Source organism: Neolamprologus brichardi, chromosome 12 (genome assembly GCF_056152115.1).
Source record: "Neolamprologus brichardi isolate AB-2024 chromosome 12, ASM5615211v1, whole genome shotgun sequence".
NCBI lineage: Eukaryota > Metazoa > Chordata > Actinopteri > Cichliformes > Cichlidae > Neolamprologus > Neolamprologus brichardi.
The window spans coordinates 8,216,923-8,242,834 of NC_142115.1; the positions used below are offsets into that span (position 1 = coordinate 8,216,923).

Genomic DNA, 25,912 nt, shown 5'->3' on the forward strand with positions numbered 1-25,912 from the left:
AGCCACTGACATAAAGACAAGAAAGCTCCTTACCATGCATGGAGGGTTTCACCCCAAGTCCAGCACCCTGAGGCTGTACGCTAAGCGGAAGGAAGGGGGCCGAGGACTGGTGAGTGTCAGCACCACAGTCCAGGATGAGACAAGGAACATCCACGAATACATCACAAAGATGGCCCCAACTGACCGAGTGCTCAGTGAATACCTCAGGCAGCAGAAACCCAAGAAAGTGGAGGAAGGCGAGGAACCATCATGGAAGGACAGGCCCCTGCACGGTATGTACCACCGGCAGATAGAGGAGGTGGCTGATATCCAGAAATCCTACCAGTGGCTGGACAAAGCTGGACTGAAAGACAGCACGGAAGCACTAATCATGGCAGCACAAGAACAAGCACTAAGCACAAGATCCATTGAGGCTGGGGTCTATCACACCAGGCAAGACCCCAGGTGCAGGCTGTGTAAAGATGCCCCAGAGACAATCCAGCACATAACAGCAGGGTGCAAGATGCTAGCAGGCAAGGCATACATGGAACGCCATAACCAAGTGGCCGGCATAGTGTACAGGAACATCTGTGCCGAGTATAACCTGGAAGTCCCGAGGTCAAAATGGGAGATGCCCCCAAGGGTGGTGGAGAATGACCGAGCTAAGATCCTGTGGGACTTCCAGATACAGACGGACAAAATGGTGGTGGCTAACCAACCAGACATAGTGGTAGTAGACAAACATGAGAAGACGGCCGTAGTGATCGATGTAGCGGTTCTGAATGACAGCAACATCAGGAAGAAGGAACATGAGAAGCTCGAGAAATACCAAGGGCTCAGAGAAGAGCTCGAGAGGATGTGGAGGGTGAAGGTGACGGTGGTCCCAGTGGTAATTGGAGCACTAGGTGCAGTGACTCCCAAGCTAAGCGAGTGGCTCCAGCAGATCCCGGGAACAACGGCGGAGATCTCTGTCCAGAAGAGCGCAGTCCTGGGAACAGCTAAGATACTGCGCAGGACCCTCAAGCTCCCAAGCCTCTGGTAGAGGACCTGAGCATGAAGGATTGAACACCCATAGGGGCAAGTGGGGAATTAAAAAAAAAAAAAAAAAAAAAAAAAAAAATATATATATATATATATATATATATATATATATATATATCTCAATCACTCAAATTGCTGTGTTAGGTACTTTTTAAAAACAAAAAATAGCCACGTGGCATGCTTGCCATTGTCTCATTCCACTCCAGTGGACCTCTGGAAAACACACTAAAATATCTTTACCCTTCATGGGATTCTCCTCCTCCTCTTATCCTACCCAGGAAAAAGATTAATCTAATAGAAGTTAAAAAGGCGATTTTGCCAGACCTCTGAACAACAATGAGATTTGGCTGAAAAGTGAAAGTTTGAGAAGATGTAAAGAACAGAGACAATGTTTTACTTGTTGAAGACTGAATGCTGAAAATATGTTGTTGTTTTTTTATTGATTAGAAATGTAAAATAAGCTATCCTAAATGTCCTCTCTAAATTTGTTTAAAAAAATTAAAAGGCTGTCACTGCTATCCATTATTTAAGCACTCCTCTAAATAAGTATCAGTATCTGCTAACAAACAGAGACCAATTACTGAAAATCTTTACATCTCACCTCCACAAACTCCACTAAGAGCGATCCCTTCAGACCTGCATTTGAACTTAGACCATTTTTGCTGAGAACTGACATAGCACACACTACACCACTGTGCCCAATAATATAGGACCAATGAGACAAATGTAAACCACTAAACAGTCTGGTCTGTTAATTCATGGGTTGCTGTGATTCAGCAGGTAGAGCCCCACTAAACAGGATGTCAGATAGGCGTGCAGATCATGTCTATATTGGGTCCACTGGTCCATCACCAATTCTGGAAATCTAAACAATGCCCAAATTAGGGCCACAATTTGGACGTCCAAAAATGATCCAACTTGGACGTCAATATGACATTCAACATTTGACCTTTGGACTGGGTAATGGGCGTCTATGAGAGGTGCAGGAAATTTACATGATTAATAAATGTAATATTTTTTAATTACAAATATCAACATTGGTAATATCAACATGATACATATGATTACAGATTATTTATAAACAAGCATGATGCATGTGGGGTTTTTGTTGTTATGTTACATTTTCCTGTTTTTCTTAAACTGTTTTTTCCATTTCAACTAATCAAATTATTTGTCCAATCCAGGTTAAAACTGTCATTTATTATAATGAATATTAAAAACATTGAAATCCATGTTAAAATATAAAATAATAATGGTTAAAGTATTTAGAACATTTTGGAATTCCTTTTAAAATTAGTGCAATGTGCTTAAGAAGTTTAATTTTTTAAAAGTATTCTGCTTTATTGTGAAGAGCTATGAAAGAAAAAGTGAATGTGGTTGTGATTGGTAGCAGGACTGAGAGAAGTTGCGCTGGAAAGTATGAGAAGTTTGTGCAAGTGTGTGTGTATGAACTGGACTATCTGCTCGACAGTCTTTGTTGATGCACACATTTTGCAAACTGCCTGTGGGACACTTCTGCTCCATATCCACCATGACACTGTAGAGTCAAGAGCATGTGCCATCTTGGAGATGTCTGCTGATTCCTTCACACATAAGTGTTTTTATACAAAAACCATGTGCTCCCTGTGGAAACATGGGACTACAGAGTCTATGCGGGCATAATAAAAACAATGTCTAAAATAAGTCAAAGTTTGACATTGAAAGACGTACACAACAACCATATTTGGATTATAAAGAGCTTATACATGGAGGTCCTACAGACCTCAACATTAGACATTTCATAGACATTGAAAAAAAGACGTCGTCTGGTGTTACAAAACAAACCCTTCCGTGGACTGCACGTCCAAAAATGACTCATAAAAGACGTCACTCCGAAGTCACTTTACACAGTGGGGCAGGCTACAGTTGTAACTGGAAAGCTGGTAGTTCATTCCCTGGCTGCACCAGTCTCCATGCTAAAGTGTCCTTGAGCAGGATACACCTCAATTCATTCATTGGAGTGTGAATGTTATAAAGAAAGTAATTAGACATAGAAAAAAGTGCCTGTGTGAATGATTAAATGAGGCACAGTAAGCAATACTATTTGCCCGATAATCCTATTAAAAATTATTGAAAAGGCACTAAGAGCACAAACATGCCAGAAGGTTCCAGCTCTGAGACTTTAATTAGCCTAGGTGAGGCCTAGCAGACAGAATCAATTGCCTGGACATCTGTCTATCAAAGTGCCATGACCAAAGCGTAGTATTCAGCTGAATTTAAAAACAAAATGCTTGAAAGGAGAAAATTATCCGAAGAGTGCAAAACCATATTTTGCACCAAGTTTAAAACATGTTTTTAATGCTGTGAAGTCTATGAGCACTGACTTGATTTGCAGCCTGCCTCAAGTGAAGTTTAAGGACCTGAAGCTTTTGGCAGATTTTTAGTTCAGTTAGCTTAATTTTCAGGTCACTACTTTATATTTGTGTCAATATAAAGTTGTCAGTAAGCACAGGCACCAACTTATAATGCTAACTATAAAATTACATTTTCCTGGATGGCCTACGATTCCACAATACACAAAGTGTCTCTATTGTTTTGGTGAGTCCTCACTTCTATCATCAACACATGATAAAGAGTCTCTGAAAGCTTTTGTTAAACATGGTTTTTCGAGCTGGGCTAAAGCACTTGAACAATTCAGTTCACATCAAATGGGTTTGACGAATGGAGGGAAAACAGATGCAGACTCCAATCTGATGCAGTTTTTAAACTTGGATGCTAAAGATATACCAGAGTTCCAATCGTGGCTGGTTTATAAGGAGAGTAAGTGGCTATCTCATGATATCATCGACAAGATGACTTAAATGAAGGCCCATGATGTGCTGAGAATGCTAAGCTAGGAAATAAAGTCTGCTGAGGTTTTCTTTTTGATTCTGGATCAGACAGCTGATATATCAAAGAACAGATACAATACCTGTTTACTTACATTTTGTGACTGAGCCAGAAGAGCATGTAGCAGCTGGAGTCTAGACCACACTATATCCATTAACTGCAAATATTATGATTTTAGTTGAGCATGATGTTGCTGAGAATATTTTCACCCGTCGCAACTTCATGTCAGTTATATGCAGAGATGGGCAGTAACACATTACAAGTAATGCATTACTCTAATCCGATTACTTTTTTCAAGTAACGAGTAAAGTAAGGGATTACTATTGCAAAAAAGATAATTAGATTACTGTTACTTTCCCGTAAGCACGCTGCGTTACTGCGTTACTAAAACCGTGATTTTTTTTGCCAGAGTGTCTCATGACAATGACGTAAGCGAGTGCGACATTCGTGGCAACAGCTGTGTGCAGATCAACAATGGAGTACGGGAGAGAACATGACCGTGCAGCGTTTAAAGCGTGGAAGTACTGACCTTACTTTGAGTTTGATTCCGTAAAAAGCGACAAAAACATTAGCGTCCACTGTACAGTGCGTGGGAAGAAAACTTCTTTTTACAGCGAAAAAACCTCCCTAAACTTCCACACAAGCACCGACAGTACGCTGCCACGGAATGGGAAATTCACAGAGAAACTCGTGGATTCTTCCACTGACCGCTGCAGCACAACCTATTTTATTTTATGTGCTGGAATTGTGCAGAAAATAGGTTTAAATGTTAAACAAATTTCTTCCAGTCAGAGAATGTTGCATATAATTTAATGTTTGCTTGATTCCTGGTTTACCTATCTGACCAACACATTCAGCACATGACCTGAATTTGGAGAGCCCAATTATGCCAAGACTAAAGGTTCCACGCAGACCAGAAGACAGAGGTTTGCCACCTGCCAGATTTCAAAGCAATGTACTGACCAATTCCTAAGCTGCAGATTTAGACCGTCTACATTTAAATGCATGGGACATGGTAGAGATGTTGAAGATTTTGCGACTGGAAAGATCAATTGAAAAAACTTTGAAATGCATATGAACAGAATCCTATGATATGTGTTCAGGTTCAGCAAAAATAAAAAAAGAATTTGCAAAGCTACCTTTCAAGATCGAGCGGACTTTCTGAAAGATGATCTGGAAGCGCTTTTGAGAACTCTGCTGCCAGAGATCTGGACTTGCCCTGACTGTCCCTGTAACATCCTCAGTTAAAAAAAGATCATTTACAGCCATGTGGTGACTGAGAAAATATCTAAAGTCCCCAATGGGGTGAGCAATACTGAATCATGTGCTTCAACAAACTGTCTCAAGGATGATTCTCAAAATCAGAACCTAGAGGTAAGGAAGCATCTACAGGAGTAGATGAATTCAAGTGCACAGCTGCAAGGAGAGACACTTTCCCACAAAAGGAGTAGATTAACATCAGTGGTGAGCGAAAACTGTAATAGCTTATTTAGCTGTGTGGCGCTTTGTGTTGATTGACTAAGTCTACTGTGCGGGCCTGTATGTTATCTTTGTCTATGTAACTATGCCATTGTAACTTCTTTTCTCTGTTCATAAGGCCTGTAGCAGCATCTCACATCAGGGATGGTGGTAACAGATTTGTGTTGCTCTTCACACTTGAAATGATTTATGTTGGCCTTTTTACTAAATAATAGTGATGTGCGATACCACTGATTTTCTTTCCGATCCGATACCAAGTAATATTCAGGGTGGTATCGACGATACTGATCCGATACCAATACTTTGTACAAAAACTTATTTCATTTATTGTATCTCAAATTATAGCGTCATAATGATTACAGGACATCAGATTACTTGTTCTTATCACTTAATAATGCAGAGTTCATCATATAGAAATAAAAAAACTGAAGCTGTGTGCTATTTAAACACGTTGCCTGCCTGCAGCACTAAAGGACTCCGTGAGAGACGTCTGTCTCGCCCTAGCAGTCCCTGTCCTCCTCTTCAGTTCACCTCAACATACGCTCCTCATATACTGATATGATTTACTCTGAGGTGTTTGACAAGGTTAGTGATGTTGCCACAACCATACATGCCAACCCTCCCGACTTTTCCGGGAGAACATTGAATTTCAGTGCCCCTCCCGAAAATCTCCCGGAGCCACCATTCTCCCGAATTTCTCCCGATTTTCCACCCGGACAACAAAATTGAAAAACCATATCGCAGAATTCATAGCGCGGCCCAGCCAATTCCAGTTTCCAACAATGACGGCAGTGATTTAGTTTTAATATTAGTTTTATTTCTCTTTCTGGGTCGCAAAAAAACTTTTAACATATTTTCAGGTGAGAATGTAGCTGTGTAAACTTCAAATATCTGAGCCGATCCAAACATCGTTTTCAAACCCCTGCAGTCTTTCACTACTCGGGTTAAACATGATATATAAGTCACTTTGATAACTTAAAAATGTTATTGTTTGGCTTTTTCAGTGTTTTATTTGTTCATGACTAATTCGGTTTGGCTGAGATTAAAGTTATTAGATTAGATTAAATTAAATGTAACTTTATTAATCCCTCGGGAGGGTTCCTCCGGGGTTTTCACACAGCTGAATAAACGTCAAACAGAAAAAAATTAAACAGAAGAGTTTACGTCAGTGCCCAGTTATATATTAGATAGCAACGAGCAGACGGCAGAGTTTCACTCCACCGAGGGAGCTCGTGACATACTACCCGGCTTTCTTTAGACCGCGAAGGCCGGGTCCTCAGGTGGAAGCAGCCTCTGAATTTGGACACCCCCGCTGTTTCCGGGCCAGCCACTAATAACGGTGATATTTAACGTATTTTATCCGATAAATAAACCCTGTAAAATGTATTTACCCCCCCCAACAGCCCTTTTGAATGTCTCCCTAGTATGGCCACAACACCTGTATCCAAATCACGTCTCAGCTGTTTGTGGAGGTAAAATACGTCCGCACAATTACGCTCAGCCATTGTTGTGAGTGCGCATGCCAAGAGGCTGCAAGACATTTATACAGCCGTATTTCGCACATGACTATGAAAGGCGGAACAGGAAGTAGTTCCTTTGAATGTAGACAATCCGAATGTTATCGTTTCTTTCCACTGTGTTCCTGTTAATGATAAACTACTTTACTCTAAATTACTAAAATATCAATATTTTAATGTGAGAATCGATTCTAGAACATAAATTATTGGTATCGGAGGAATCTATATTTCAGGATCGATCCGCACATCACTACTAAATAATCTGTTGGCATTTGTTAGTACTTTCACATTACGTGGTGTTTCATCAGTAAGTTATTCGTGTTCGATAATATATGTTGGCTTGTGGACATGATTGGAGTTGTCCAGTGGGTGGCGGTGGGAGTGGGGATATGAATCAAGCACCCACCAGCAGAAACTTAAATCAGCATGTATCACTGTGAGTTTATATGTAAAGACATTTCTATTTCTGAACTTTTTCTAACCAACTGTAAAGTGATTTTGCTTTTCACAAGCAAACTTTTCATCAGTTAAATGTTTTTTCTGCTTGGCTTTGTGATAACCAGCCAGTTGTTCCTATATTTCTGCCTAACATTTTTATGGTAATTTTAGGCTTTGAGTGCCTAGCATTATCATAAAATCCTTTGTGAAGACACCTCTATTTTGCATTTGTTTCAAACTGAAGAGATGTTTCACCTCAAATGGTCATTTCAGCTCACCATTTGAATCTATGAAAAATGGTCATGAATTTCAGAATATTCTTTGGTCTGTCACACATTTGCTTTAATGATGACAGCACTGCTACCTACTCCAAGTTTGTTCAGACATAATAACCACTATGCTAGAATGATGTCACAATCATAGACAGCGTAAAAACTGACACAGCTGCCAGATCTGAAAACACAAGTCTGTTGCAGTTCTGTAGAAAGGCCCATGATGATGAGTATATAGTCTTAGTTACTTGTTTTAAAATATTTTGTCTATTTTCTCATTTATTGTCATTCTAAGAGAGAAAAGAAGAATATTCAGGTTATCCTCATTGGCTAATGACTGTCGATTGGCAAGTTGTTAGCCAATAATGTAAGTTTCTCAGTATGGTCATGTCCACATACCCATGTGTAATTTTTTTTAAAGCAGGTAACTTTGTTTTCAAAAATATCCAACATGAACACAAAAAATAATGTTAACCAGGTATCAAAGCTGTAAAAACAACAGATACTGATACCAATAAACAAGATAAAAGCGCACAGCAGGATACACAAAAGATGAATTTTGAGGCTGGGACAATATTCAGTAAAAAGGAAGAAGAGAAAGTCTGAGCAGGCTGGGGTGCTTCTCTGTATTTTTCCTCTCCAGGTGGATTGTGGGTAGCCTTTGTCTCCATCTTTGGGTGAAACCACTCATCTTGTACTTGCCTTGCATACCTGCAGGTTGTCCGCTCATCAAAAGTCTGTGTATTTAAACTCAACTGTGACAGCTGTTCTCCGCCAGATAGTACAAAATGGTGGTAAACTGGGTCACCTTATTGTTACTGTACCTGTCCTCCATTCCTGTCTCTCATGTTTCTCGCAGTGCTTCAATTAAACATTTTATATATTATATTTATTTATATTTATTTATTTTATTTATTTTATTTATTATTTTGTAAATAAAGCCCCTAATTATACTTGCTGTCTCAGTCTGTAATTTGGGTACAGAAATTCTTTAGTCACTATTGTGAGAGGTTCTGTGGGTCAGCCATATCAAATTGTCACGTCAACCTAATTAATTAAAATTTACTAAAAGCTTTAAAACAGTCACAAATATTGGAACAAGTGATCTACAGTCCAAGTCTCATGAAAGTTACCAGACAGATTTAGATTTTTACACAAGTTTATGGATGGTGACACCACAAATAAGAAGAAAGATCATATCTCAGCAGCTTCATAACTTACACTAAACTTGTTGGATCAACTCGGCACCCTTTCTTGGTGAACTGCTAAACTGCAGTTTTATTTTTCCTTCATTTTACACCATTAAAAGCTTGTGTCTTTAAATGCTGTTAAATGTAGGGTTACAAGTAAATATAACATAAGTTTGATTTGGTCTCAAAGTCTTGGCCTTATACCTTATAATCCAGTTTTAAGGTCAGAGCTGGGCATTAGATGGTGTTGCCTCATCGTTACTTTTCATAATGGACAAAGCAAGAGAAAAAAAACAAGTATGCTATAACACTATGCTATTCAGTGATGTAAGAGAGGAAACAATGAAAAGAAATGAAAAGTTATTGCACTTTGGAATAAAGTTCAAATCTATTATTCACGTTGAGGTAGGGTGACCAACCGTCCTCTTTTTTTGTACTTGTTGACTTGTAAAAGCCTATATGACCTTTTTTATTTCACCATTCATTAACTGCACAGAAAAGGCATCGTTTGAATATGTTAACATTTTCTTTAAACAAACAGTATTATTAAAGTTCATGACTGGGCCAAGTGTCCTCTTTTTTGGAAGTCTAAATATGGTCACCCTACATCGAGGTAAATCCCTCTTTATGAGTGAACAACTTGCCTACAGTTGGTAAAGTAATCCAGTATTCAAAGTAGCTGGAATCTTTTATTGATAACTTAAAATTTTATTACTAAAATAAAATCCGTGCCTGGTTCTTTTTATATCAGCTTTTATTTTTGTTTGTTTGTTAGTTTTTATTGATTGTCAGTGCGCCCCAGGGCAGCTGTGGCTACAATGTAGCTTGCCATCATCTGTGTGTGAATGGGACTGAGTAAAGCGCTATACAAATGCAGGACCATCCATCCATCCATTTGCTTCCGCTTATCCTTTTCAGGGTCGCGGGGGGCGCTGGAGCCTATCCCAGCTGTCATAGGGCGAGAGGCGGGGTACACCCTGGACAGGTCGCCAGTCTGTCGCAGGGCTAACACACAGGGACAGACAACCATTCGCACTCACATTCACTTGCACATTCACACCTAGTGGCAATTTGGATTATCCAATTAACCTATCCCCACAAGCTGCATGTCTTTGGACGGTGGGGGGAAGCCGGAACCCGGAGAGAACCCACGCAAAAACGGGGAGAACATGCAAACTCCACACAGAATGTTGGAATTGAACTCAGGACCTTCTTTGCTGTGCGGCAACAGTGCTAACCACCGTGCTGCCCCGTACAAATGCAGGCAATTTATCATATTTACCATTTATGTGTATTATAGTATTATTCACTGGAATCTATGCATTCCTGTAAAAAAATAACTACACCTCATAATTTTATAGCTTACAGAATCACTGTTAGAAGCTTGAAGTAATGGTGTTTTATGTGACTTTATGAGTCTCCCACAGCATCATGGAGGAATTTTGACCCACTCTTCTTTACAAGGTTGCTTGACTTCATTAACCTCCTAAGACCTGAACTCTTTCATGGCATGCATTTTTAATTTCTCTTTGCTATTTGGGCTGATTGGGACCTGATGAATGTAAAAAAAAATTTGAACTACATCAAAATTACTTTTTGATGTAGTTCCTGAGAAGCGGATATCATGCCCTTGTAGAGCAAAATTTAGTATTGTGGTCTAGACAACCCAAAATGTGATGTCCACATATGTGGAAGCAAGGTCCTAGGAGGTTATGGTTTGCAGGTCTTCATTCACTCAGAGCTCTCTTAAGGTCCCACCACAACATTTCAATGGGGTTGAGGTTTTTGACTGGACCATTGCAACACCTTGATTCTTGTCTTTTTTATCTGTTGTAGACTTGCTGGGATCATTGTCCTGTCGTATGACCTAATCACTAGCTCTTAGCCATTTAACTCTAGAATATTTTAGAATTCAAAGGAGTTCAATGTCGACTGTAAGGTGCCTAGATACTGTGGCTGCAAAACACAGTGTTTCATGGTCCCCAAGTTCTCTCGTGCTGGCCCGCCTTCTCTGTCTCTCTCGTTTTTTTCTCTGACCAGATTGTTTCTAACTCTAACAAGTAATGAATTTGTGCTTTTCTTCACAAACAAAATTTTAACTGGTAGAGAAAAAAAAATCATAACCATTCCACAGACATATCAACAGACGTATCATTATGTACAGAAACGTTCAATATTACAGATGTTTATTGAGACTCCTCAACTGATCTTTCTGAGTTCAATATTTACTAACTCCAAATCATGTCTATTAAAATGTATTTCTGATCAAGGAATTTCCACCATCGGTTAATGCATCAGTCTTATATGATAAGTCTGTCTCTATTAATGGGCCCATGGCCTTTAAGTTGGAAGTAATTAAACAAATATTTAAAAGTTGTCACTTGACCCAGCTGTCTTAGATAATTATTAGCCAATCTCTGACCTTTCTTTTAATCCAAAACTTAATTCAAAAAGATTTATATAACTGCTAATTGATCAACTGCAGAGAAAGGGTTCATTTGAAAACTTCCAGTTAGGATTCAGAATTCATTACAATACAGAAATAGCACTGGTGAAGGTCACAAAAGATCTTCATATGGCCTCTGAGAGTGGACCCAAACCTCAGAGATTTACTACAGAGATTCTACTGCACTGCAGTGGTTTGAATCATATAAATCTAACAGACTCCAGTTTGAACATGTAAATGGGGAGTCTTCTTCACACACCGGTGAATTATGCAGTTCCACAAGGTTCTCTGCTTGGACCAATTCTATTTACATTATATATGCTTCCATTAGACAGTATCATCAGAAAGCCTTTTTTTAAATTGTTATTGCTATGGAGATGAAACCCATCTTACAGCTTATCTATCCATGAAGCCAAATGACACATCAGGCAGGCACTGTCTTTACTTTTAAAATTAGGCTTAAAACTTTCCTCTTTGATAAAGTATATAGTTAGGGCTGGATGAGGTGATCCTGAACCCTCCCTTAGTTAACAGAACTAGGCCTAGGCTGCTGGGGACTTCCCATGCAGCCTAGGCCTAGGGGAGGGGGAGACAGGAGGGTTTGGTCCTGTCTCTCCTCTTCACCCCCAACTGCAGATCAGCCTCTCCCTCAGTGCCAGAGGTTTCTTCCTGTTACAAAGGCGTTATTCCTTCACACTGTCACCAAACCCTTGCTCATACGGTTGTTTGATTGTTCAGGTTTTCTGTATTATAGACAGCTTTCTTACAGTATAAAGCACCGTGAGGCATTTGATTTGATGCCATAAAAAAAATAAAATTGAATTGAACTGCTACCAGGTTGTTACTGGGCAACACATCCAAACAAACCATACTCATTCAGTCTTTTTAAAATTGTTTCTAACATGTTAACTGAGATCTATAGACTCCAAGCTGTGGGTCTCAAGTTTGTTTGTTTTTTGTTTGTTTTACAGTTTCTCTGAGCATTGCACAGTTTAATTTTGGATAAATTGAATTGAATTTTAATTAATTAAGAGCATTTGATTAGCAGCACCTTGCAGCTTCTCATCTTATTAACTCCTATGGATGCAGTAAGACTACTTAGCTTTTCTCAGGAAGTTGTAGAATCCAGTAAAAAAAGTTTTGTTTGTCAAGAATATAAAGCTGTGAAGTGTAGCTTTGGGATTTATTTTTCCAAACTTTGTGGAGCAAAATATCTGTTAGCCTTGAGTAACATATTATCTTTACTTCACCTGGTCCCCTGTGGCTGAGTGTGAATGAGGTGTTTGAGCCCCAGCCATGCTGAAAGTCCAGAAATAACAGCCAAAGTTTTTTACAACTAGAAAAAAACCTTAGAAACAGCAGACACAGCTGGAGCATCTGTGGTTTATTTTATTCAACCTACATTCCATCTTTATTGCTCTTGAAAGCAGCAGCAGCCTCTCAGAGCTGTCCACAGACCGTTTTGGTGCCTGGTTACCAATTGCTCAACATGCATTTCACAAATGACTGTGTGCCATGATAATTTTCCTGCCAAAAAAGTTATTTGATTATTAATGTTGTCTTACAGTAATTGTTGCCTTATATGATTAGAACTGGAAGCCCGAAGTGTGCACAATTTATACATGGACCCTCCCAGTTATGGAGGACCACAAGAGCCACGCGCATCAAAATAAAGATTTCTGTGCTTAAATAATTAACTGTAGAATAAATTATGCATTTGTAAATAGGGCTGGGCTATATCATACCATTCACGGTAATAATTTTGGGCAACGATAGGAAAAGGAAATATCGCGATAGAATATGGGTAAAACGCGCATGCGCAGTGCCTATGTTTACATACGCACATGGTGGCGACGCAGAATGAGACGAGCAAAAGTGGATCGTTAAATGAAACGGATGAACCAGAATTGGTTCTTAAAAATGCTGCAACTTCAGTGGTGTGGAACTGGTTTAGCTTTCGTCCGTCAGACACACAACAAAGCACTATTTTTGGTAGAGCATGCTAGCGGGGCGTCGTTATTACCGTGTTGTTTGGAAAATACAGCACACTTAAAATCAATCCTTTGATTTTTCTGAAAATCGACAGTGCCCCTTATAATCCCATGTGCCCTATGTATGAATTCTGGTTGTGTTTACTGACCTCGAAACGATTTTATGTACACTGCGCTCGAAAATCTGTCAAATGCTTTAGTACGACTTTGCTAAGCTAAGAACCTGCACCGCTTGATGGATTGTCAGAGCATTACGGCTATATAAGGCAGCCACCTCAAGGAGTGATACGTACTGTGCTTCAACATAATATTACCGTATTGTGTGTGTATAACCTCTTTTTAAGTTTTGTGGATATTATACATGGTTATGCTGAGGATATGTCGGCCAATTTCCACTGGAAATGCCTTTTGATTAAACTGTCAACAAGGAATTTGCACTGTTACATTTTTATATAATTTTAATGCACATAAAAAACAGCTGCTTGTTTAAGTGAAAATACATTGATGGGGTTTTTTGCACTAATAAAGTTGTGGAGTTGTAAAGTATTTTGTCTAGTGTCAATTATATTGTCAGTTATATCATTATCGCAAATTTTCAAATGTATATCATGATAAATATTTTTGGTCATATCGCCCTGCTCTACTTGTAAATTCATTTTTGAATTCCAATTTAATAAACTGCATTTCAAAATCCTTTTTCCAATTGCACTTTAATAAACTGCATTTCAAAATCCATTTCCCTTTCCTGTTTGCTCTGGGATTAGCTGCTGGATTAGCTCTTCGATTAACAACTTCCATGTGGCTATTCGAATGAAATAAGAAGAATGAAGGGACCCTGCAGCGAAACAGAGCCAACCTCTGATTGAGTGCCTGTTTACGCAGTCTGACCACCCGTTCACGGTAACGTGCTAACGTGGCTAACGCTTACATTTATACAGTGTTAGAGCAATGGCTGCAGCCTACAGCCTTTAAACTAGCGATTAAAATGCTGACAGTAAACTCCTCAGCCCAGATGTTACCACATTACTCTATGGTACTTAGAGTTAAAACAACTGACACAGGCTGATTAAAATAACAGCTGTCAGTTCTCTCATTCCTTATATCAAGACTGGAGATCACACTACTGATTTCAGTTCATTTAATATGTGAGTGCACAGATTCATTCTCAACTGGACATAAATGATGACCAAAGGTTGTATATATGATGAAGTCATCAAATCCCAGCCTCTAACACAGTGCGCTGAATCTTAGCTTTGAATGTCCAGTATATTCTAATCAGTGCAATGTAAGCATTCACTGAACCTACAGTATCTACACCTGTGTGGCAAATGTGTGGTAAAGATACAGATAATGAAATTTAATTATTAATACAATATGCATCATGAAAAATGAAAGCTGAAATTGATTCAGTTTAGTACTTTTCTCTGTACGCTCTGTGATTATAAAGGCCTTAAATTCTGTGATATATACTGTAAATGATTTTCACAGAGGTGTGAGATGTTTTTGTGTCTGTAGGGCTGTTTGATGACGATTTGGGCTACGTCCACACGTACACGGGTATTTTTGAAAACAGAGATTTTCCGTTTTCGTTTTGAAAAATAATCCCGTCCACACGTAAAGGCAGAAATGAAGGAAAACGCTGCTAGGAACATGCCAAAGCAACAGGTGGAGATATATTCCTAACTGTGCAGAAATGTTGGCCAATCAGAAGTCTAGAAGCCTCGGTGGGAAAAAGTAAACAAAGCTGGGGCATAGAAGCAGAACCGAGTCGTATGTGTGGAGGGACAGTAACTGTGTGTATATATGTAAGCATTTAAACACTGCAGAGAGTACAATTAACAGTAATAGTATTGTAAAAATTCATTTCACCGAAACAATAACGTGGCGCACAGTGTGACGTCAAAAAATGCGCACACTTTTGACGCTGCGTTTTCTCCGTTTTTCTCGTCCACACGTAAATGCAAAAACGGAGTTTTCAAAAATATCCACCCTGGCCGGAGTTTTTAAAAATCTCCGTTTTCAGTGGCCAAAAACGCCGTTTACGTGTGGACGAAAGGTGCAAACGCATAGCAAAATCTGCGTTTTCAAAAATATCCAGGTACGTGTGGACGTAGCCTTGGACTCCTCTGGGAGATGAGGACACACCCACATCTGTTCCATACTGCAGCCATTGATGGTGTTACAGAGTCAGCTTTGGGGCATCAGACGCACACACTGGAAAACCAGCACCTGGACTTCATGCAGGAGAGACGGCCTCAGTGATGTAGGTTCATAAGCGAGTTCAAACATTTCTGGCCTCTTATCACTTAGATTTTGAATGCATTTAAAGCAGGAACTGCACACCTAGCTGTCAAAAGTTTGGCAGCATGAGTACTGTAAAGTTTTGTAGGGTCCTTGTTAAAAATTCCACAAGCACCACACCACATTTGTCATATATAGTTCCATTTTGTACAGTACATTTTTAAAATTATATATATTATATATATATATATATAATATATATATATATATATACTATATACCCTGGTTATCCACTGTCACTGTCACTGATAAATCAGTGGTGATTAGTGGTTAACTAACTTTGTTTTTTATGTAGAATTCATCAGCAGCTGTGGAGAGATGCATTTGAATATCTTCTGGTTCCACTTTTCCTTACCTGGAAGCTGAGCATTGCTGATTTCTGACAAAGACACACACCTCAGCGCTTATCATGGGTGTTACATTCTCCGTGCAGCAATTCCAGAGAAAACGAGAGAGCAACGACCACTCATTAAGACCAACCAGAAATCTGTCCCTTTCTGGCAGCTGTGGAAACTTCCAATAAGAAAGTTTGCATTCTTAGAACAATGCTGGATCATGTGTGATGTGTCATATGAGGATATTACATTTTGCCTTAATTCTGCTCAATTAAGTGTTTTGATCGTTGATCCAGTATGGCAGCTTTGTGTTGTGCTGCAAGTTAAAACTCATTGTCCTCATGACCACAGCATCTAACAACTCTCCTTAAAAAAGTCGATTGACTTTAACTGGACACAATGGTTTCCAGTGGGAGATACATTCATCACTCATCCATGACACTGGAGAAGTCACCTGGATGCGTGATAAAACAATTTTCCATGGAGAATCCAGAGGAACTAAACTTTGTTGTTGTTTCTTTGGGCTCAATTTTGCCTGAGGCTGAAATTGAGCCCAAAATGTTTTCTTCTTTTTTGCCAATAATCAGATAAAAAGATTGTTGAAACAGGTGGTATTCTCTGGACTTTAAGACCAAAACTGAACTCAGTGAATTGACATTCGACTGGAATTCATAAGATGAATAGAAATGCTGCTGAAGCTGAATGATATAGATATATATGTGTGTGGTCTTTGTTTCACCAGGTCTGTAAAGTTCAGTATGACTGTGGTACATGATACAAAAGAATAAATACAGAAGAATAAAAACTGTATGTGAATAACTTTACTCTTCTTAAATATAACTCGCAAAACAAGTAAAAGTACAAATGTGTACAACTTGGAGACGTCCTCAGTAAGTTTACACTCTTTTGGTTTGATTTTAATTGTGTGATAAAGGAGAAAGATTAGGAGGTAAAGTAGAAGATGCACAGTCCATCATCACTGAGGCCGTCTCTCATGCATGAAGTCCAGGTGCTGGTTTTCCAGTGTGTGCGTCTGATGCCCCAAAGCTGACTCTGTAACACCATCAATGGCTGCAGTATGGAACAGATGTGGGTGTGTCCTCATTTCCCAGAGGAGTCCAAATTGTCATCAAACAGCCCTACAGACACAAAAACATGAAAATATAAACAACCAGCAGTCAGCAGTGATTTAAGTACTTTAAGACCTCTGTGAAAATCATTTACAGTATATATCACAGAGCATACAGAGAAAAGTACTAAACTGAATCAATTTCAGCTTTCATTTTTCATGATGTGTATTGTATTAATAATTAAATTTCATTATCTGTATCTTTACCACACATTTGCCACACAGGTATAGATACTGTAGGTTCAGTGAATGCTTACATTGCACTGATTAGAATATACTGGACATTCAAAGCTAAGATTCAGCGCACTGTGTTAGAGGCTGGGATTTGATGACTTCATCATATATACAACCTTTGGTCATCATTTATGTCCAGTTGAGAATGAATCTGTGCACTCACATATTAAATGAACTGAAATCAGTAGTGTGATCTCCAGTCTTAATATAAGGAATGAGAGAACTGACAGCTGTTATTTTAATCAGCCTGTGTCAGTTGTTTTAACTCTAAGTACCATAGAGTAATGTGGTAACATCTGGGCTGAGGAGTTTACTGTCAGCATTTTAATCGCTAGTTTAAAGGCTGTAGGTTGCAGCCATTGCTCTAACACTGTATAAATGTAACAGGCCTCAGTGCTGGTTCTAACAATCTGAGCTGCTTCCAGCTTTATTTGTGAAGAGCACAGCAGCTTACAAAACACGTAGCTAGCTCGTACAGCTGCGACGTAAAACTTTCATAAGCTAAGATGACCTTAAAATAAAGGAGTTACATGCGGTGATGCTAGCGTTAGCCACGTTAGCATGTTACCTTCAACATGCTAACATGCTTCTGTTTGTCTTCCACCACTATGTCCGGTTGGTTAGCCACCACCATTTTGTCCGTCTGTATCTGGAAGTCCTACAGGATCTTAGCTCGGTCATTCTCCGCCACCCTTGGGGGCATCTCCCATTTTGACCTCGGGACTTCCAGGTTATACTCGGCACAGATGTTCCTGTACACTATGCCGGCCACTTGGTTATGGCGTTCCATGTATGCCTTGCCTTCTAGCATCTTGCACCCTGCTGTTATATGCTGGATTGTCTCTGGGGCATCTTTACACAGCCTGCACCTGGGGTCTTGCCTGGTGTGATCCAGCCTCTATGGATCTTGTACTCAGAGCTTGTTCTTGTGCTGCCATGATTAGTGCCTCTGTGCTGTCTTTCAGTCCAGCTTTGTCCGGCCACTGGTAGGATTTCTGGATATCAGCCACCTCCTCTATCTGCCGGTGGTACATACCGTGCAGGGGCCTGTCCTTCCATGATGGTTCCTCGTCTCCCTCCTCTTTCTTGGGTTTCTGCTGCCTGAGGTATTCACTGAGCACTCAGTCAGTTGGGGCCATCTTCCCAATGTATTCTTGGATGTTCGTTGTCTCATCCTGGACTGTGGTGCTGACACTCACTAGTCCCTGGCCCCCTTCCTTCCGCTTAGCGTACAGCCTCAGGGTGCTGGACTTGGGGTGAAACCCTCCATGCATGGTAAGGAGCTTTCTTGTCTTTATGTCAGTGGCTTCTATCTCCTCCTTTGGCCAGCCTATTACCCCAGCAGGGTACCTGATCACGGGCAGGGCGTAGGTGTTGATAGCCCGGATCTTGTTCTTACCGTTCAGCTGACTCCTCAGGACTTGCCTGACCCTCTGCAGGTACTTGGTGGTTGCAGCTTTTCTAGCGGCCTCTTCATGGTTCCCATTCGCCTGCGGGATCCCCTGGTACTTGTAACTGTCCTCTATGTCTGCAATGTTGCCTTCTGACTACCTTCCCTCTCTTTGTTACCATCCGACTACACTTCTCCAGTCCAAATGACATTCCAATGTCATTGCTGTATAGCCTGGTAGTGTGGATCAGTGAATCGATGTCTCGTTCACTCTTGGCATACAGCTTGATGTCATCCATGTACAGGAGGTGGCTGACAACTGCTCCGTTCTGTAGTCGGTATCCGTAGCCAGTCTTGTTAATGATCTCACTGAGGAGGTTCAGGCCTATGCAGAACAGCAGTGGGGACAGAGCATCTCCTTGGTAGATCCCGCACTTGATGGTGACTTGTGCTATAGGCTTGGAGTTGGCCTCTAGTGTTGTATGCCACATCCCCATTGCGTTCCTGATGAAGGCTCTTAGGGTCCCGTTGATCTTGTACAATTCTAGGCATTCCAGTATCCAGCTGTGGGGCAGTGAGTCATAGGCCTTCTTGTAATCAATCCAGGCAGTGCACAGGTTGGTCAGTCTGGTCTTGCAGTCTCGGCTGACTGTTCTGTCTACCAGTAGCTGATGTTTTGCGCCTCTGGTATTCTTGCCAATTCCTTTCTGTGTCCCGCTCATGTATTGACCCATGTGCCTGTTCATCTTAGCCGATATGATGCCTGACAGGAGCTTCCATGTAGTACTGAGGCAGGTTATTGGTCGGTAGTTGGAGGGGACCGGTCCCTTCTTGGGGTCCTTGGGGATCAGGACCGTCCGACCTTCGGTTAGCCATTCCGGGTGTCCCTCGTTAACTAGCAGCTGGTTTATTTGTGCTGCCAGACGCTCGTGGAGTGCAGTCAGCTTCTTTAGCCAGTAGGCGTGAACCATGTCGGGCCCTGGTGCTGTCCAACTCTTCATACTGGAGACCCTTTCTTGGATATCTGCCACTGTGATGGTTACTGGACCCTGTTCAGGGAGGTCGCTATGGTCTGCCCTCAGATCCACTAGCCACTGAGCATTGCCGTTATGGGTTGCGTCCTTCTCCCATATGCTCTTCCAGTATTGCTCCATCTCCAGCCTTGGTGGTGCTGTTCTCTTATTATTGTTCCCTTGCCACTGAGAGTACACCTTTGCTGGTTCTGTGGAGAACAGCTGGTTTATTCTCCTGCCTTTTATCTCTCTGGTGTACCTCCTCAAGTGGCTGGCCAAGGCTGTGAGTCTTTGCTTGGCAGTTTCCAAGGCCTCAGGTATGGACAGCTTGCTGTATTTCTTATGCACCTTCTTTGTCGCACCTTTCTGCAACTCCGTTAGTTGGCTAACCTCCCTCCGTGCTACTTTGATCTTGCCCTCTAGCCTCCTTCTCCATGGAGGGTACTGCCCCTTGTGGCTGTTCAACTTGTAGCCAAGCATCTCACTGATCACTGCTGCCGTATTGTAGATCAGCTTGTTAGTGTCGGTAATCGTGGTTGTAGGTATTGTCCGTAGTGCTGCATTAACATCATCTAGCAGACCTTCTGAGGGTACTTCACGTAATCTTGGTAACCGGCTACGGGGGATCCAGGTTTCAAGCTTGGCCATGATCCTATTTTTCAGGTCAGTTCCTCTCGCACTCAACGATCCTTCTCCTATCGCACTTGGGGCTATGTACCCAATCCCGGGTGGGGGTGATGATATCTCCCCCCTGACCTGGCGTCCTGACTCCTCCTTGCCGTAGCATTTATGTTGTACCTCATCAATCTCTAGCTGTGAGAGCAGTCCCTTCTTTCGAATGTTGTATACAAAATTATGTATTGATGGTTAAATCACTTGGTGTTTGGTATGAGACAGCTTCTTTTCTTCCATGAGTAGTGTCAGCCTATAATGGCAGTTTGACATAATTTTTCTTTGAAGTGACAATTTCTTTCAACCTTCAGCAACAGAAATTTTGCTTTTCTCTTCGATCTTGAGAGCAGTCAAAGATTTGAGCTCAACAATCACATATATTTGTTAATATTAAAAATGTGTCTAATCAGCTGGCTCGAAAGTAAAATCATTCATTAGTAGCAACAAGCTGCCTTAAATGCTTCATTTATTTTAGATGTTTAGATGAGAAATACTCTTAGATTTTAGAATTCTAGTAAAAACACTTGGATGTTTTTGAACTTCAAGAAGGCTTTTGAGACTTGGATTTCTAGTGTTATATGTTTGGATTAATTAACAATATTTTGTAGCATTTGTGTTGTGTATTACTAAGGGACTGACAGTCTAAACCCGAAACAGCCTAAAAAAATAATGTTTGATGTCTGAGAACCCATAACTGATACTTCAGCAAACTCGTCAATTATGCATCTAATGTGAAACTAAAGTGTTCAGTGTATATATTTTTTAAATCTAATCTGAGTGTTAAATAAAGGACTTCAAACATACAAAAGATTTTGTTGATGTAAAATATTCTACATTAAGGGTCAGAATACTGCAGAATGCTGCACTCAGCACAGCAACAGCAAGTGTATTGGTCCCAGTTGGCTGGTTTGCAACAGCATTAAAGTTCAACAGGGCCTCACTGAAACTGGTCCTGGAACCCCCAACCCCTTTTTTGTTACCAGATTCTGTTCCTACTTAGATTAGGAAAAGGAATGTTTTCTTGATGCTGTATAGCCCTATATGACATCCATTTCTTTTTAATCTTACTGTGATGGGGTGTGGTTTATGGCTCAGCTGTAGGAGAGGTGTGGAGCAGTGGGTTCAGGGTGTGGTGTCAGGGGAGGCTTACTTACACACCTGACCTCCATCATCTGATCATGTCTCCCCTTTTGAGTATGTCGCACAGACCAGAGCAGACATCTCTGTATGTTGCTAAAGCCAGAGGAGGGCAGCTGCTGCACAAACAAATCGCAAATATAAAACACTCAACGTGTAACACTGCGTGCGTAGGTCCTTTATCACACTTACTAAGGTATCTAGATGCTTGCATGTTCTATCACTGTTGAAACACATTGATAAACAATTTCACACACTTGATCCCCATCTTAAGTCAGACAATGTTATAGGAGTACAATGCCTAAATTTCTTTGAACCTAAAAAAAGTGTAAATTTCAGTTGCTGAAGTTGCCATATTTGAACAAAGTGGGAAGTGCACACCTTTACCTATTATTAGTCAGATAATTGGATTTATATATGTTACAGGGCTCCAGGAAATCTGGGGAAGGTAAAACATATCCAAACCTCTTCACACGACCAGTGACTCACTCATCCAAAACTCACTACATGCTGAGATCCACTCACATTCACGCTTGCTCGACAGGGTTGGACGGATACAGGAAGGGGTCCAGGAAGGTCTGTACAAGGAGAGGCAACACATTTTAGGAAACCAGGGAAGCACAATGAGAGAAAACAGGATTCTCAAAGAGAGCTGGGGGCTATACTAACTGAAGTAAGTACAACGAGCAGGCATCGCCTTAGGTAGTGCCAGGTCCAGACAGGATGATGAGCAGTGACTTGCTTGCAACCAATCAGCTGTACACAGTAGTTTATTTACAGAATCCACCTAGTGTCTTTACAGGCTGTGCAGGGCAATGCAATATACAATTAAGTGAAGGACAGGGCCCCGGGGAAATCCAAGGGGGTAGTCACGCGTTCTCCAAACTCTCCACACTCACGGCCACAGGTTCACTCTTCCACACTTGACACAAAGAATCACACAGGGAGGGAATCCAAGAGGTCTATAGACAGGGAGACGAGGATTAGTTACACAGTTCACTTTCAAACACTTGACTTAGCTTAGCGGTAGACGTGACTTTCACTAACGCGTGGCAGAAAACGATCCAGCGAAGAACAGCAGTCATCTCCTGGCTTAAATCTGGCCGCCCTGATTAGGCTCAGGTGTTTCCTCTCACCGAGGGCGTGGGCTGAGGGCGTAAACCCACAACAAGTTCCACCCCGGCAATAGAGAAGAGGAGAGAGAAAAAACCTCTGATCAACCTGGACGCTGATTCCCCTGGCCGTGACAAAAACTCCCTTTTAACAGGAAGACACCTCCAGAAGAGCCAGGCTAATGGAATGCTGGGGTAGAGAGCCAGAGATTAACATTCTCACATGGATGGATCTGTGGCAGTTTGAGCAATTATATTTATATAGCACCAGTTCACGACAACAAATGCTTCAAAGCACTTTATTTTGAGAGATTGATTGAGAAAGGTGACTGAAGAAGAAATTTTCAGTGCATCAAGGGATTTCCCCAGCAGCCTACACCTATTCCAGCATAACTAAGGGTTATCAGGGTCACCTGATTCAGCCCTAACTATATGCTTTAGCAAAAAATAAATAAATAAATAAATGAATAAATAAATAAATAAATATATATATATATATATATATATATATATATATAAATATATATATATATATATATATATATTTGTGTGTGTGTGTGTGTGTGTGTGTGTATGTATATATCTCAGTTATTTCACATATTTTAAGACAAATATCACAAAGTGCTTCAAAAAAAAAAAAAAAGAAACTTAACTAAACACAAGTGTAAAAAGATGAGTTTTGAGAGCTGTTTTGATGCTTTGTTTCTAGCTTTGTTAGAGCTGACATGGGTGCTTTGTTTATTTTGGGGTGCCGCTCATTTGACAGCCAGCAGTGGAGGAACACTCAAATAAAATCTCATGCACCTCACGTCTGAGTGTCAGTACTAAACTGATGAACTGTGAAGCAAACAACACAAAAATGGCTGCTTCATGATTACACTCGTTTTAAAATCTGCAGGTTATATTATTTTAGCCATTAGTTGACATTAATCTTTGATACGGCATTAGCTGGAGTTAGCCTGGCAGTGATCCAGGCAGACTGCAAGAGTAAATCTAAACTGTCCAGGATGTGAAGAAAATATTGCATGCTGATTTAGTCGATGTTCTCTGACAGTATTCAACAATGAAACCTTATTCAGGTTGTGTGAAGGAGTTTATTCTCCATGGCTAAGAGTGTAGGTATTACAAACATCTGCAGCAACTTGATCCTCTTTGCTGATCAACAGCTCCAGGGTGAATTAAGAAGAGAAGTAAAGTGTTTTACTAATTTGTTTCAGTGCATTCCCTCCAGCTCTGTATTCTTGCATGCAGCAAGCTGTGCTGAAGGAAAAAAACTCTTCCACTTCAAACAAAGCTCCAGTTACCACTTTAAATGTTCACTGCCTTATTTTATATTATGGTAGATTCCTACCTTCATTCACGGTGATAAAGGCTTTTAAGTTGCAATAGAAAATCCATCTAATTCCAAAATTCAACAGAACACCACTAGTCAAATATTTAAAAAAAAAAAAAAATCTTGTTCAGACAACTATTAGTCAACAGGTTCATATCTAATGGGTATGGGGACACATGGATGCATGGTCAACATTTCTGATGCTTATCAAACTAGAAGAAACAGGCTCAGCATCAATTCCAGTATCATAATTGGTGTTCATCAGTCCTTATTCCTTTGTCATGGATAAAAAATTGAGAATATGAAGCACAAATATTGCACTGACGTACAGCAGCTGATGAAAATGATCATCTTAACTAATGTTTTTGCATTTTAATGATTAAGGTCATAGTTACATATCATTCACACATTTACAGTTATCTTACAGTAGCAAAACATGATCTTGAGTCTTAACCTAACTTGAGTCTAGTCTTTAAAGAGGAAAGAATCTATTTTTAAAGTTTGCAACGTTTGCACCAAGGAACTCAAGAACAATTGTTGATATCAAATCAGTGTATACATTTGGTTGAGTCAGCTATTGAAATAGGGAATGAATGATTAGATTATGCTCGCCACCTGCACCCTGAACCCACTGCCGTACTCCTTCCCTGCAGCCAAGCCAACCACCAACCACACCCCGTCACACACCCCCACTGCCCGACTTAGGCCGGGGAGCCATCCGGCCTACCCTAACCCCCCACCTCGCACGAGCGAGAGAGGAAATCAGCCACGACCATCTGCGACCCTGGCCTATGGACCACTTTGAAGTTGAATTAAAAGGCTGGAGGGTCAGATACCACTGTGTGATCTGGGTGTGGGCATCCTTCGTGCGGTAGGATGCAGCAGTGCAGCAGGGCGTGATCCGAACAGAGGGTGAAAGGGCAGCCCAGGAGGTAATAATGAAGGGTGTCAACTGCCCACCGGATGGCCAGGCACTCCTTTTCCACAGTGCTGTAACTGGCCACCCGGTGCACATGCTCCGTCCAGGTGTCGCTTTGGATGATGACATCATCCAGGTAGGCAGCAGCATAAGCAGTGTGTGGATGCAGTACCCAGTCCATAAGGTGCTGGAAAGTGGCAGGGTCTCTGAACAAGCCAAACGGAAATGTGACGAATTGGTACAAACCCTACGGAGTGAAGAAAGATGTTTTTTCCTCGACTCTGCAGACAAGGGAATCTGCCAGTAGCCCTTGGTTAAATCCAGCATCGTAAAAAGCGAGCAGTGTCTAACCTGTCCAGGAGCTTGTCAACCCGGGACAAGAGATAAGCATCAAACTGTAACACCTCATTCAACTTGCGATAGTCCACACAGAACCGTACAGACCCATTTTTCTTCGCTACAAGAAATATGGGGCTACATCAAGCACTGTGCAACTCTTCTATTACTCCTAGCTTTAGCATTTCCACAAATTCCTTTTGCACAATCTGCTCAGGTAACTTGTAGGGCCATAAACACACAGTTTCAAATTGATGCTCCATTAGATTCATACGGCGAGGCAGGGGGAGAGCACATCCACAAACTGCTGTTGCAGTGTGACAGCATCCACTCTCTGGGCCTGTGTAAGATGGTTATCACAGTGGAGGGAGGTGGGAATGGCACCTCCAGCCCCAACCATAAATATCTTTGCTCTTGAGAGATTCCTTTGCGATTGTTAATATTTCTATTTTTATTAGAAGTCCAGTGTTTGTTATATTGTTTCTGTATATTCTTTTTTATAGTTTAAAGGAAAAAAATGTGCATATTGATTGAGGACAAGTTTCTATATGTATTTTGTCCCATCTGCGTTTGTCATGTTTGCCAAGTATGTCTTGTCCATGTCTTCCCAACAGTGGCCTACATCTTATCGTGGTGAGCGGGCTTTCAACTAAAATGGGCCGCCTATTTTTTCAGGATAGCTTCAGCTTCATTTGTTGTGTTGTTGATAGAGGAGAACCACTGACTCTCGTGCTTTCCATCTTTTTGATGGAATTGTGCTACATACAAGCCAATCAGAAC

General features: G+C 40.8%; 1 pseudogene; it reads left to right on the forward strand.

The window, feature by feature from the left end:
- The window catches only part of LOC148100150 (uncharacterized), a 47,736-nt pseudogene extending 22,186 nt beyond the window's left edge, over positions 1-25,550 (forward strand).
- Positions 25,551-25,912: the final 362 nt, after the last annotated feature.